We start from the raw sequence: 10,715 nt of genomic DNA, 5'->3' as shown, positions 1-10,715 counted from the left end.
AGCAGAAGCTGTTTTTCCCTCTCTTCTCACCAAAGCCTGTCTGCCATCGACAAGGCACCAGTCAGGAATGTGAGGGAAAACTCTAACTTTCCTCCAGCAACAGTCAACCAGCTTGGGAGGCACGGTGGCTCAGTGGTTAGCACTGCTGCCTCACAGCACCAGGGACCCGGGTTCGATCCCACCGTCAGGCAACTGTCCATGTGGAGTTTGTGCATTCTCCGTAGGTTTCTTCTGGGTGCTCCAGTTTCCTTCCAAAGATGTGCAGGTTAGGGTGGATTGACATGCTAAATTGCCCATAGTATCCAGGGATGTGCAGGCTGGGTGGGTTAGCCATGGTGAATGTGGGGTTACATGTTTAAGGGCAGCCCTTCGAAGGACTGGAGCAGATTTGATGGCTCAAATGGCCTCCATCTGCACTGTAAGGCTTATATGATTCTAAGCTTGACACTACCCAGTTCAAAACAGTTTGCTTAATTGGCATTGCATCCATTCCCTCCACCACCGACGCTCAGCAGCAGCAGTGTGTATTACCTACAAGATCCGCTGCAGAAATTCACCAAAGATCCTCACACAGCAGCTTCCAAACACATGACCACTTCCACCTCGAAGAACAGGGGCATCAGATATATGGGAGCACCACCCCCTGTAGTGACGCACCACCCCCTGTAGTGACTCACCACCCTGCCTTGGAAATATATCACCATTCCTTCATTGTCGCTGGGTCAAAATCCTGGAATTCCTTCCCTAACAGCACTGTGGATGTACCTGGCCTATTTGTGTGGGAACACCCTTGTGGATAGGATCGGTGGAGTGCTATCAAAATCCTCCTCTTGTTTTCTAAGCAACCTACTCAGAGATGGTATTACCTTCCTCTGGAGCAAGTGGGTCTTGATCCCAAGCTTCCTGGCTCAGAGATAGGGACACTACCCACTGATGCCATGTCTAATAGGCTGTTTTGTTACTATTAATTGAGGATGAACCACCCACGAGTCTTAATGAGTAGGCAAACTTGCCTTGGCAACAAGATGTAGTTTATTACATGACAGCAATAGATAAAAGTTACATTGTCTTAGTAATGATGTCTAACTCACCAATCAGGAGCCAGAGAGAACACGTCTGACCCCATTGGGATCGAAAGCTGATTGGTCTGCTTTTTCATGACCAACACATTCTCCAAAGAGATAAAGGTGAGTAAACTTACAACATTTAAAAGACATTTGGAGAGATATGTGGATAGGAAAGGTTCAGAGGGATATGGGCCAAATGAAGGCAAGTAAAACTAGCTCAGTGTAGGAAACCTGGTCGGCATGGATGAATTGGGCCGAAGGGCCTGTTTCTGTGCTGTACAATTCAATGACTCTATTAACCCTTTCAGAACCGTCACCCTATACAACAGTAGTATCTGGACAGCAACTCAACGCTACCTTCTCAGGGAAATTAGGGATAGCCTCATCAGTAACGCCCACATCCCAGGGACAAATGGGATGAAAAGCCAGCTTTCTATGGAACAATCCCATCCATGCCATTCTGCACCCTTCTCCCAGCTTCCCTGCATGGGGTTACTTCCCTAGTGACCCTCTCCAATTTCTTTCCAGCATCTTTAACTTGGCATTTAAACCTCTCGTTCGCTCTGTGGGGGGATTCTCGCTTTTCAATCTAATCGTTTTCCAACTCGCAATTAGGTCACTCAAGGTAGAAATAGTGTTGGCGTGTTCACCAGAATGAGCTGGCACATTCTATTTCACACAAGTGCCACCAGAGACTGGTAACCCAGATAACCATCCCTCTCCTCTCCTGCCAGCACATCACAAATTGATTCTGACATTTCAGGGCAGAAATTGAAGGGCATCACAGAGCAAGCAAAAGCTTTGGGAGGATACCTTGGCTGATCGGTTCGTAAGCTGTCCTTTTGTCCTTCAATTTTATCAGGGATGTGGGTATCCCTGGCAAGGCCAGCATTTGCTGCCCATCTTTAATTGCTTGAACCCAGTGTCTTATCTCTTGCTTTAAGCCAAGACGGCTTCCTGTACATGGAGACATCTGAAATACATTGAGACTGAGGGTGTCTGCATATACACTGCCCCCGAGGCAGTTGGCACCCTTATCTCTAAGTCAGGCTCTTTAACTCCTTCTGTACTGTATCACTCCTTTATTTCTATCTGTAAATTATAGATTGTACAACTCTCCAATGCAGTTGTTATTAGACTGCTGAATGGACCTCTCAAATTTCAAATCCAATGTTGATCTTGCTTTTTATGCACCCTCTTTGCAGCTGTAACATTGTATTCCTCACTCTGTTCTATCACCGCGTGATCGTTGTATGTTATGATCTGCATGTAAAACACAATTTTTCACTGCACCTAGGTACATGTAACAATAATAAATCAAATGAAAAGATATCAGTCTGAAATACATTGAGACTGAGGGTGTCTGCATATACACTGTCCCTAAGGCTGTTGGCACCTTATCTCTGAGTCAGGCTCTTCAACTCATTATGTATTGTATCACTCCTTTATCTATATCTGTACATTACAGACTATACAACTCTCTAGTGCAGTGTCTAAGATCTACCTCAATACATGTTTGGTCTGATAGCTGGACAAGCACATGGACAGCAGTAAAGTGAGGGGTGTGTGGGTGAGGTTGATTTTAGATGAAGATAAATGCTCGCCACAACATCGTGGGCCGAAGGGCCTGTACTGTGCTGTACTGTTCGATGTTCTCTCCTGCTGGTGTCAGACTCATGATATCAGCTCCGTCGTCATAACTTACAGTAAATCTCATGGAACTGGATGGAGTCTCATTCCTGGTGTTGCTTGGTCATTTCAGAGAGCTGTTAAAGGTCAACTCCCACGTTGTTGTTGACTTGGAGTCACATGTAGGTCAGACCACATGAGGAGAGCAGATTTCCTCCCCCAAAATGGCACTGGAGAATTAAATGGGTTTTTACAACAGTCAACATCAGTTTCACGGTCATGTTACTGAGACTGGCTTTAGACTCCTGAATTATTATTTGTCCTGGTGGTGTTTGAGATCACGTCCTCTAAATCCAGCCCACTTTCAAAACTGATTCTAAGTGTCAGCGTGACTAAGTGGGGAGGGCTCCTGCCTTGGGGTTGGAAGTTGTGGGTTTTGAGGATTAACCAAAAGACTTAATTCAAGCTGACACTCCAGTGCAGTAGTACAGGAGTGTACAGAGGTGCGTAGCTGCAGAATAGTAATGTTGCTGGACTAGGAATCCGGGGGTCAGGCTAATGCTCTGGGCATGCGAATTCAAGTCTCACCACAATGCTTGGGAGAATTTTATACAGTTAAATATCTTTGGAATTAAACAACAGTTGTGTTAGTAATCCTGCTGGATTGTTTGTAAAACCACATCACGTTCACGAATGTCCTTTAGGAAGAGAGGGTTTAATCGATGAGATTCTGGAGGTAAAACTCACAACACTAGGACTCTGCTTGGAGGTTGGAACCTGGACAGGTCTGAGCATGTCAGAGCAGTTGGTGGGGCAGGGGGTTGCGGCAGCAGCAATGTGACTGGACTAGTACTTAGGGAGTTATGACCATAGTTCTGGTCTTTAAATAACGATGAAAAAAGGATAGACCAGATCTAAAAGTTAAAGTTCCAAATTGAAGGAAGGCTAATTTTGACGGTATTAGGCAAGAACTTTCAAAACTTGACTGGGGGCAGATGTTCGCAGGTAAAGGGATGGCTGGAAAATGGGAAGCCTTCAAAAATGAGATAATGAGACTCCAGAGACAGTATGTTCCTGTCAGGGTGAAGGGCAAGGCTGGTAGGTATAGGGAATGCTGGATGACCAGGGAAATTGAGGGTTTGGTTAAGAAAAAGAAGGAAGCATATGTCTGGTATAAACAGTAGGGAACGAGTGAATCCTGAGAAGAGTATAAAGGCAGTAGGAGTATACTTAGGAGGGAAATCAGGAGGGCAAAAAGGGGACATGAGATAGCTTTGGCAAATAAAGCTAAGAAAAATCCAAAGGGTTTTTACAAATACATTAAGGACAAAGGGGTAACTAGAGAGAGAATAGGGTCACTCAAAGATTAGCAAAGCAGCCTATGTGTGGAACTGCAGGAGATGGGAGAGATATTAAACAAATATTTTGCATCAGTGTTTATTGGGGAGAAGGACATGGAAGATATAGAATGTAGAGAAATAGATGGTGACATCTTGCAAAATGTCCATATTACAGAGGAGATGGTGCTAGACGTCTTAAAATTAATAAAAGTGGTTAAATCCCCAGGACCTGATCAGGTGTACCCGAAAACTCCGTGTGAAGTGAGGGAAGTGATTGCTGGGCCCTTTGCTGAGATATTTGTATCATCGATAGTCACAGGTGAGGTGACAGAGACTGGAGGCTGGAAAACGTGGTGCCAGTGTTTAAGAAGGGCAGTAAAGACAAGCCAGGGAACTATAGACCGGTGAGCCTGACCTCAGTGGTGGGCAAGTTGTTGGAGGGAATCCTGAGGGACAGGATGTACATGTATTTGGAAAGGCAAGGACTGATTCAGGATAGTCAACATGGCTTTGTGCGTGGGAGATCATGTCTCACAAACTTGACTGAGTTTTTTGAAAGAAGTAACAAAGAGGATTGATGAGGGCAGAGCAGTAGATGTGATCTATATGGACTTCAGTAAGGCGTTCGACAAGGTTCCCCATGGGAGACTGATTAGCAAGGATAGATCTCATGGAATACAGGGAGACAGGGAGAACTAGCCATTTGGATACAGAACTGGCTCAAAGATAGAACACAGAGGGTGGTGGTGGAGGGTTGTTTTTCAGACTGGAGGCCTGTGACCAGTGGAGTGCCACAAGGATCGGTGCTGGGTCCCCTACTTTTTGTCATTTACATAAATGATTTGGATGTGAGCATAAGAGGTACAGTTAGTAAGTTTGCGGATGACACCAAAATTGGAGGTGTAGTGGACAGCGAAAAGGGTTACCTCCCATTAAAACAGGATCTGGACCAGATGGGCCAATGGGCTGAGAAGTTGCAGATGGAGTTTAATTCAGATAAATGCAAGGTGCTGCATTTTGGAAAAGCAAATCTTAGCAGGACTTATACACGAAGATCCTAGGGAGTGTTGCTGAACAAAGAGACCTTGGAGTGCAGGTTCATAGCTCCTTGAAAGTGGAGTCGCAGGTAGATAGGATAGTGAAGAAGGCATTTGGTATGCTTTCCTTTCTTGGTCAGAGTTCAGGAGTTGGGAGGTCATGTTGCAGCTGTACAGGACATTGGTTCGGCCACTGTTGGAATATTGCGTGTAATTCTGGTCTCCTTCCTATCGGAAAGATGTGAAACTTGAAAAGGGTTCAGAAAAGATTTACAAGGATGTTGCCAGGGTTGGAGGATTTGAGCTATTGGGAAAGGCAAGGACTGATTAGGGATAGTCAACATGACTTTGCACAGGGAAATCATGCCTCACAAACTTGAGTGAGTTTTTTGAAGCAATAACAAAGAGGACTGATGAGGGCAGAGTGGTGGACATGATCTATATGGACTTCAGTAAGGCATTCGACAAGGTTCCTCATGGTAGACTAGTTAGCAAGGTTAGATCACATGGAATACAGGGAGAACTAGTCATTTGGATACAGAACTGGCTTGAAGGTGCTCTTATAAAGGTTTATAAAATCATGAGGATTATGATAGGGTAAATAAACAAGGTTTTTTACCCGGGCTAGGGGAGTCCAAAGCTAGAGGGCAGAGGTTTAGAGTGAGAGGGGCAAGATTTAAAAAGGGATTTAAGGAGAAGCTTTTTCATGAAGAGGGTGGTGCATGTTTGGAATGAGCTGCCAAAGGCTGGTACAATTGCAACATTCATAAGGAGAAAGTGAGGTCTGCAGATGCTGGAGATCAAAGTTGAAACTTTATTGCTGGAACAGCACAGCAGGTCAGGCAGCATCCAGGGAACAGGAGATTCGACGTTTCGGGCACAGGCCCTTCTTCAGGATTCCTGAAGAAGGGCCTGTGCCCGAAACGTCGAATCTCCTGTTCCCTGGATGCTGCCTGACCTGCTGTGCTGTTCCAGCAATAAAGTTTCAACAACATTCATAAGGCACCTGGATGGGTATATGAATAGGAAGGGTTGAGAGGGATATGGGCCACATACTGGGAAATAGGACTAGATTAATTTCGGATATCTGGTCGGCATGGATGAGTTGGACCTAAGGGTCTGTTTCCGTGCTATGACTCTACTAATCCAGAACCCCAAGCCAATGCTCTGATAACACGGTTCAAATCGCCCCATGGCAGATGGTGAAATATGATTTCAAAGAAGATTTCAAAAACAGAGCTGGATGAATGGTGACCTTTGTCAGTTGCCATTAAATAATCTGCCGTTAATGCCCTTTAAAGAAAGAAATCTACCACAATGCTGTCTGATACTGTGGGATCTTGCTGTGTGCAAGTTGGCTGCTGGATTTGCTGTTATAACAGTGACTACACATCAAAACTATCACTCTGGCTGCAGAGTGCACAGGAATATCCCACGTATGTGAACGGTGCTATATAAAGTCAAACCTTTCAATGCTTTGCTGATTGTTACTTTTTAAAAAAAAATTCATTCACGGGATGAGAGCATCACTGGCTAGGCCAGCATTGGTTACCCATTCCTAATTTTCCCAGAGGGCAACATTACTATGGGTCTCAACTCACATGTAGGCCAGACCAGATAAGGATAGCAGCTTCCTTAGTGAACCAGACGGGTTTGTCCCCCAACAACGAATTCAAGGTCATCAACAGACTCTTAATTCCAGAGTGTTATTGAATTTATCTGCCATGGCAGGATTTGAACTGATTTTTCAGGTCATTACCTGGATCAACAATCCAATGTTAGTGCTACTAGGCCATCACCTCCCTAAATGTGCATTGGTCAGTGCGTAGTTTCATGGCCACATTACTGGAGTTGCCATTTTACAGGGGAACCATTTGGCCAAGAACTCCATAGCCTACTTGGATACATGTGAAATATCCCATAGTATTCTTCAAAGAGAAGATCTCTAGGAATCCTAGACAACTTTCTTCCTTCAATCAATACCTTGGAAACATATCTGCAGTTATTTATCATGTACGACCTAGCTGATATAGTTGCTTAAGAAATTCCCAAGCTTCGGAAGAATTTCAAAAAGGCAGAAGGCTTGAACATATTCCTTTTGTTTGCAGAGAACAGGGGGCATGCGGAGACCCAGGTGTGTAGGAAACCTGCAATTCTTGTTATTTTCTCAATAGCAACACATCAGCCTATCAGAGTCGACCTGCCAACTAATCAATGCCATTTTTCTCCTGCAGGGTAAATTGTTGTGATTGCTTGAAATTTGGCATTCTTGCATTTGTCCTGATGAGGACACAATGAAAAACTTCAGCAACATCTCTTCCTTTTCCACAGCACTCTATTCCATTCTGTTAACTAGGCCTTGGCTCATAGAATCACAAGTGAACTCTCACTTTAAATTATTTGAAATAAGTGAAAGTAGTTCATTTCAGATAAATGACATGAGGAGTGAGGCATCACTTTAGTGAACTCTGACTGGGGACAAAGATTTGAAGCTGCATTCCAGACAGCCCTGACTGTTGATCGACACAAAAATAAGTGTTAAGGAAGCTTGCAAGGATGGTATAAAGGATCTGCAGAGGAATGTGGTCAAGCTAAGGTAATGGACAGAAATGTTGCAGATATAATATAATGTATGCATTTTGGCAGGAAGAATGGAGGAATTGAATATTATTTAAATGGAGAAGAATGCAGAAAGTTACACAACAGAGGGATTTGGGGATCATAGAGGCCAACAGCATAGAAAAAAGACCCATCAATTCTGCGACAGTCTAAAATAACCACCTAACTATCCTAATCCCATTTGCCAGGACTTTTTGACTCATAGACTTATATGTCTTGGCATTCAAGTGCACATCTAAATATTGCTTCAATACTAACGAGTTTTGAGACGATTTGTAGCTCAGGTTGAGGCTGTGGATGTAAGTTTGCTCGCTGAGCTGGAATGTTCGGTTTTAGAACATTTCATTATCATACTCGGTAACATCATCAGTGAGCCTCCAGTGAGGCGCTGGTGTTATGTCCCCCTTTCTATTTATGGGTTTAGGTTTCCTTGGGATGGTGATGTCATTTCCGGTGTGGGTGATGTCATTACTTGTTCTTTTTCTCAGAGGGTGACACATGGGGTCCAAATCGACGTGTTTGTTGATAGAGTTCCGGTTGGAATGCCATGCTTCCAGGAATTCCCATGCGTGTCTCTGTTTGACTTGCCTGAGGATGGATGTGTTGTCCCAGTTGAAGTGGGACATAAGGATACTAGTGAGAGTGGGTAATGCCTTTTTGTGGCAGAAAACCAGCCACTAGGAAAAATGAACATCAACTAGCCACAAAAAGACATGACCCACTATCATAGTGTCCTTACACACAGATGAGGAAGGACACCACTTCGACTGGGACAACAGATCCATCCTAGAACATGCCAAACATGAGAATTCCTGGAGGCAGGGTATTCCAACCAGAACTCTACCAACAAACACGTCGATTTGGACCCCATCTACCACTCTTTGAGAAAAAGAACAGGAAATGATATCACCAACACAGGAGATGATGTCACCAACACAGGAAATGACATCACCAACCCAAGGAAACTTAAACATGTAAATAGAAAAGGGGACATAACACTAGCACTTCACCGGAGGCTCACTGATGATGTTACCTATTATGGTAACGAAACGTCTGAAGATGAACCTTCCAGCTCAGCGAGCAAACTTACGGGTGTTTTGAAAATTATTGGTAGCCATGGGGTAAATTATTTTTTCAACATCTAATCGATTTTCGATGTTGAGAGTTTACACCACAAAAGAACAATTTATTTTATTCTTTTACAAGATGAAGGCATCACTGGCTTGGTCAGTATTCATTGCCCATACCCAACTGGTAAAAGTCCACCATTTCACTCTGGGTCTGGAGTCACGTCTAGGCCAGACCAGGTAAGGATAGCAGTTTCCTTTCCTAAAGGACATCACAAAAATCAATTCATTGGCATCGTCAAATTCTTAATGCCAGGACATTTTTGTACTGAATTCAAATTCCACCATGGCAGGATTTGAACTCAGGTCCTCAGAACATTATCTGGGTCTCTGGATTAACAGTCCAGTGATAACACCACTAGGCCCTCAACTCTCCTCATGAGATAAGGAGCAATTTCTTCACTCTGTGGGAGGTGAATCTCTGGAATTCCCTATCTCAGAGAGCCAAGGAAGCTCAGACAATGAGCACGTTCAAGATGGAGTTCAATGGATGTAGGGGACTAATGATATCAAAGGATATGGAGATAATCTGGGAAAATGACGTTGAGTTAGATGATCAGACATGACTCAATGAATGGTCTAGCAGGCTCAAAGGGTTGAATGGTCTACTCTAGTCCTGAGGGAGGATGTGGAAGAGAAATGGGCACAGAGTGAGAGAGGCAGTATGGGGAAGAGCGAGGAGGTGGCTGGGGGACTGCGAAGGGGAGGTTCGTGGAGAGTGAGGGAGAGTGGAGCGAGCAAGGGGGTTGGACGGAACAGCAAAGAGAAGGTTGGGGTGAATGAGGGGTTTGGGGGAAGAGGCATATGGGAGATGCATGCAACAGAGCATTGAGCAAAGAATGCAGAGAGAAACCAAGAGGGCGGGCGGCGAGGTGGAGTGGAGTGGAGAAGTGGGGGCTGTGGGGCAGGGGAAATGTTGGGTGGATGGGAGAAGAGGAAGAGAATGAGAGAGAAATTCATAAAGAGAATCAGTGAAAGGTCCATGTAAGTGATGACAGAAGGTCATCATGCAGCCAGCCGAATGCATCATGAGTGAGTCACTATAATTTGGAAGGTTCTCCAGCATTAAAGTGTTTTTTGCAATCGCTGTGAAGATCAGTCTTATGAAGATACAGCCATAAAGTAAAGCCAATATTGGTTACCTCGAAGGGTAGCAACAGGAGAAAGGCAATTAGCTGTTTGAGCTAAGATATTACTGGGCTATGACATTCAGCCTCTGACACTTAAAGACACCTGGGAGAAAACAGAGAAATCTCTAGAAAAATTGAATATCAGAACAGGGGAAAAAAAAGGTGTCTTTCTTTACAAAATAAAGATGGAATGGAGGAAGATATCGACTCACAAAAGCCCCTGGTGGCCAGATACTAGTATTACACTGTGACAGTTGACATTGAAAAATCAAATGTGAACATTGATTTAAAAGTACAGCCAAACAAAAGCAGGAAGGAAGGTCTGCGGCAAAGACATAGATGCTGTCTTCACCATCTTTAACAAGATAATAACGCAGCACTCCATTTGCAATTTGAATATTTAGAAGATTTCTACTTGGCATCGAAAGTGACTCAAGAAAATGCAGGACATTTCTATCTATATTGTTCACCAGCGAAACACGTCTATTCTTGGCCAGTTTACCAACAAATTATTTTGTCATTGATTAAAGTTTCGTTCCTAATTGGTGATGAATGGAGAAACTGGATGTTGTCTCACAAAGTGATGTCACACAGAGATAATGGATTGTAAATTTGGCAACTGATGATTAGTTGTTTATATGATCGATCTTTTCGTGCTCCACTCGAGCTCTCATCGCAATGGTTTCACAAACAGCCACTCACCCCATTCTCGTCCTCCCTTCCCTCATTCACCCCTACCTTATTCTCCCTCCCCCTGCTCTCCACT

The sequence above is a fragment of the Chiloscyllium plagiosum genome, chromosome 39 (assembly GCF_004010195.1).
Source record: "Chiloscyllium plagiosum isolate BGI_BamShark_2017 chromosome 39, ASM401019v2, whole genome shotgun sequence".
Taxonomy (NCBI): Eukaryota; Metazoa; Chordata; class Chondrichthyes; order Orectolobiformes; family Hemiscylliidae; genus Chiloscyllium; species Chiloscyllium plagiosum.
The sequence above is the reverse complement of the archived record's forward strand: the minus strand, read 5'-3'. Positions refer to the sequence as shown.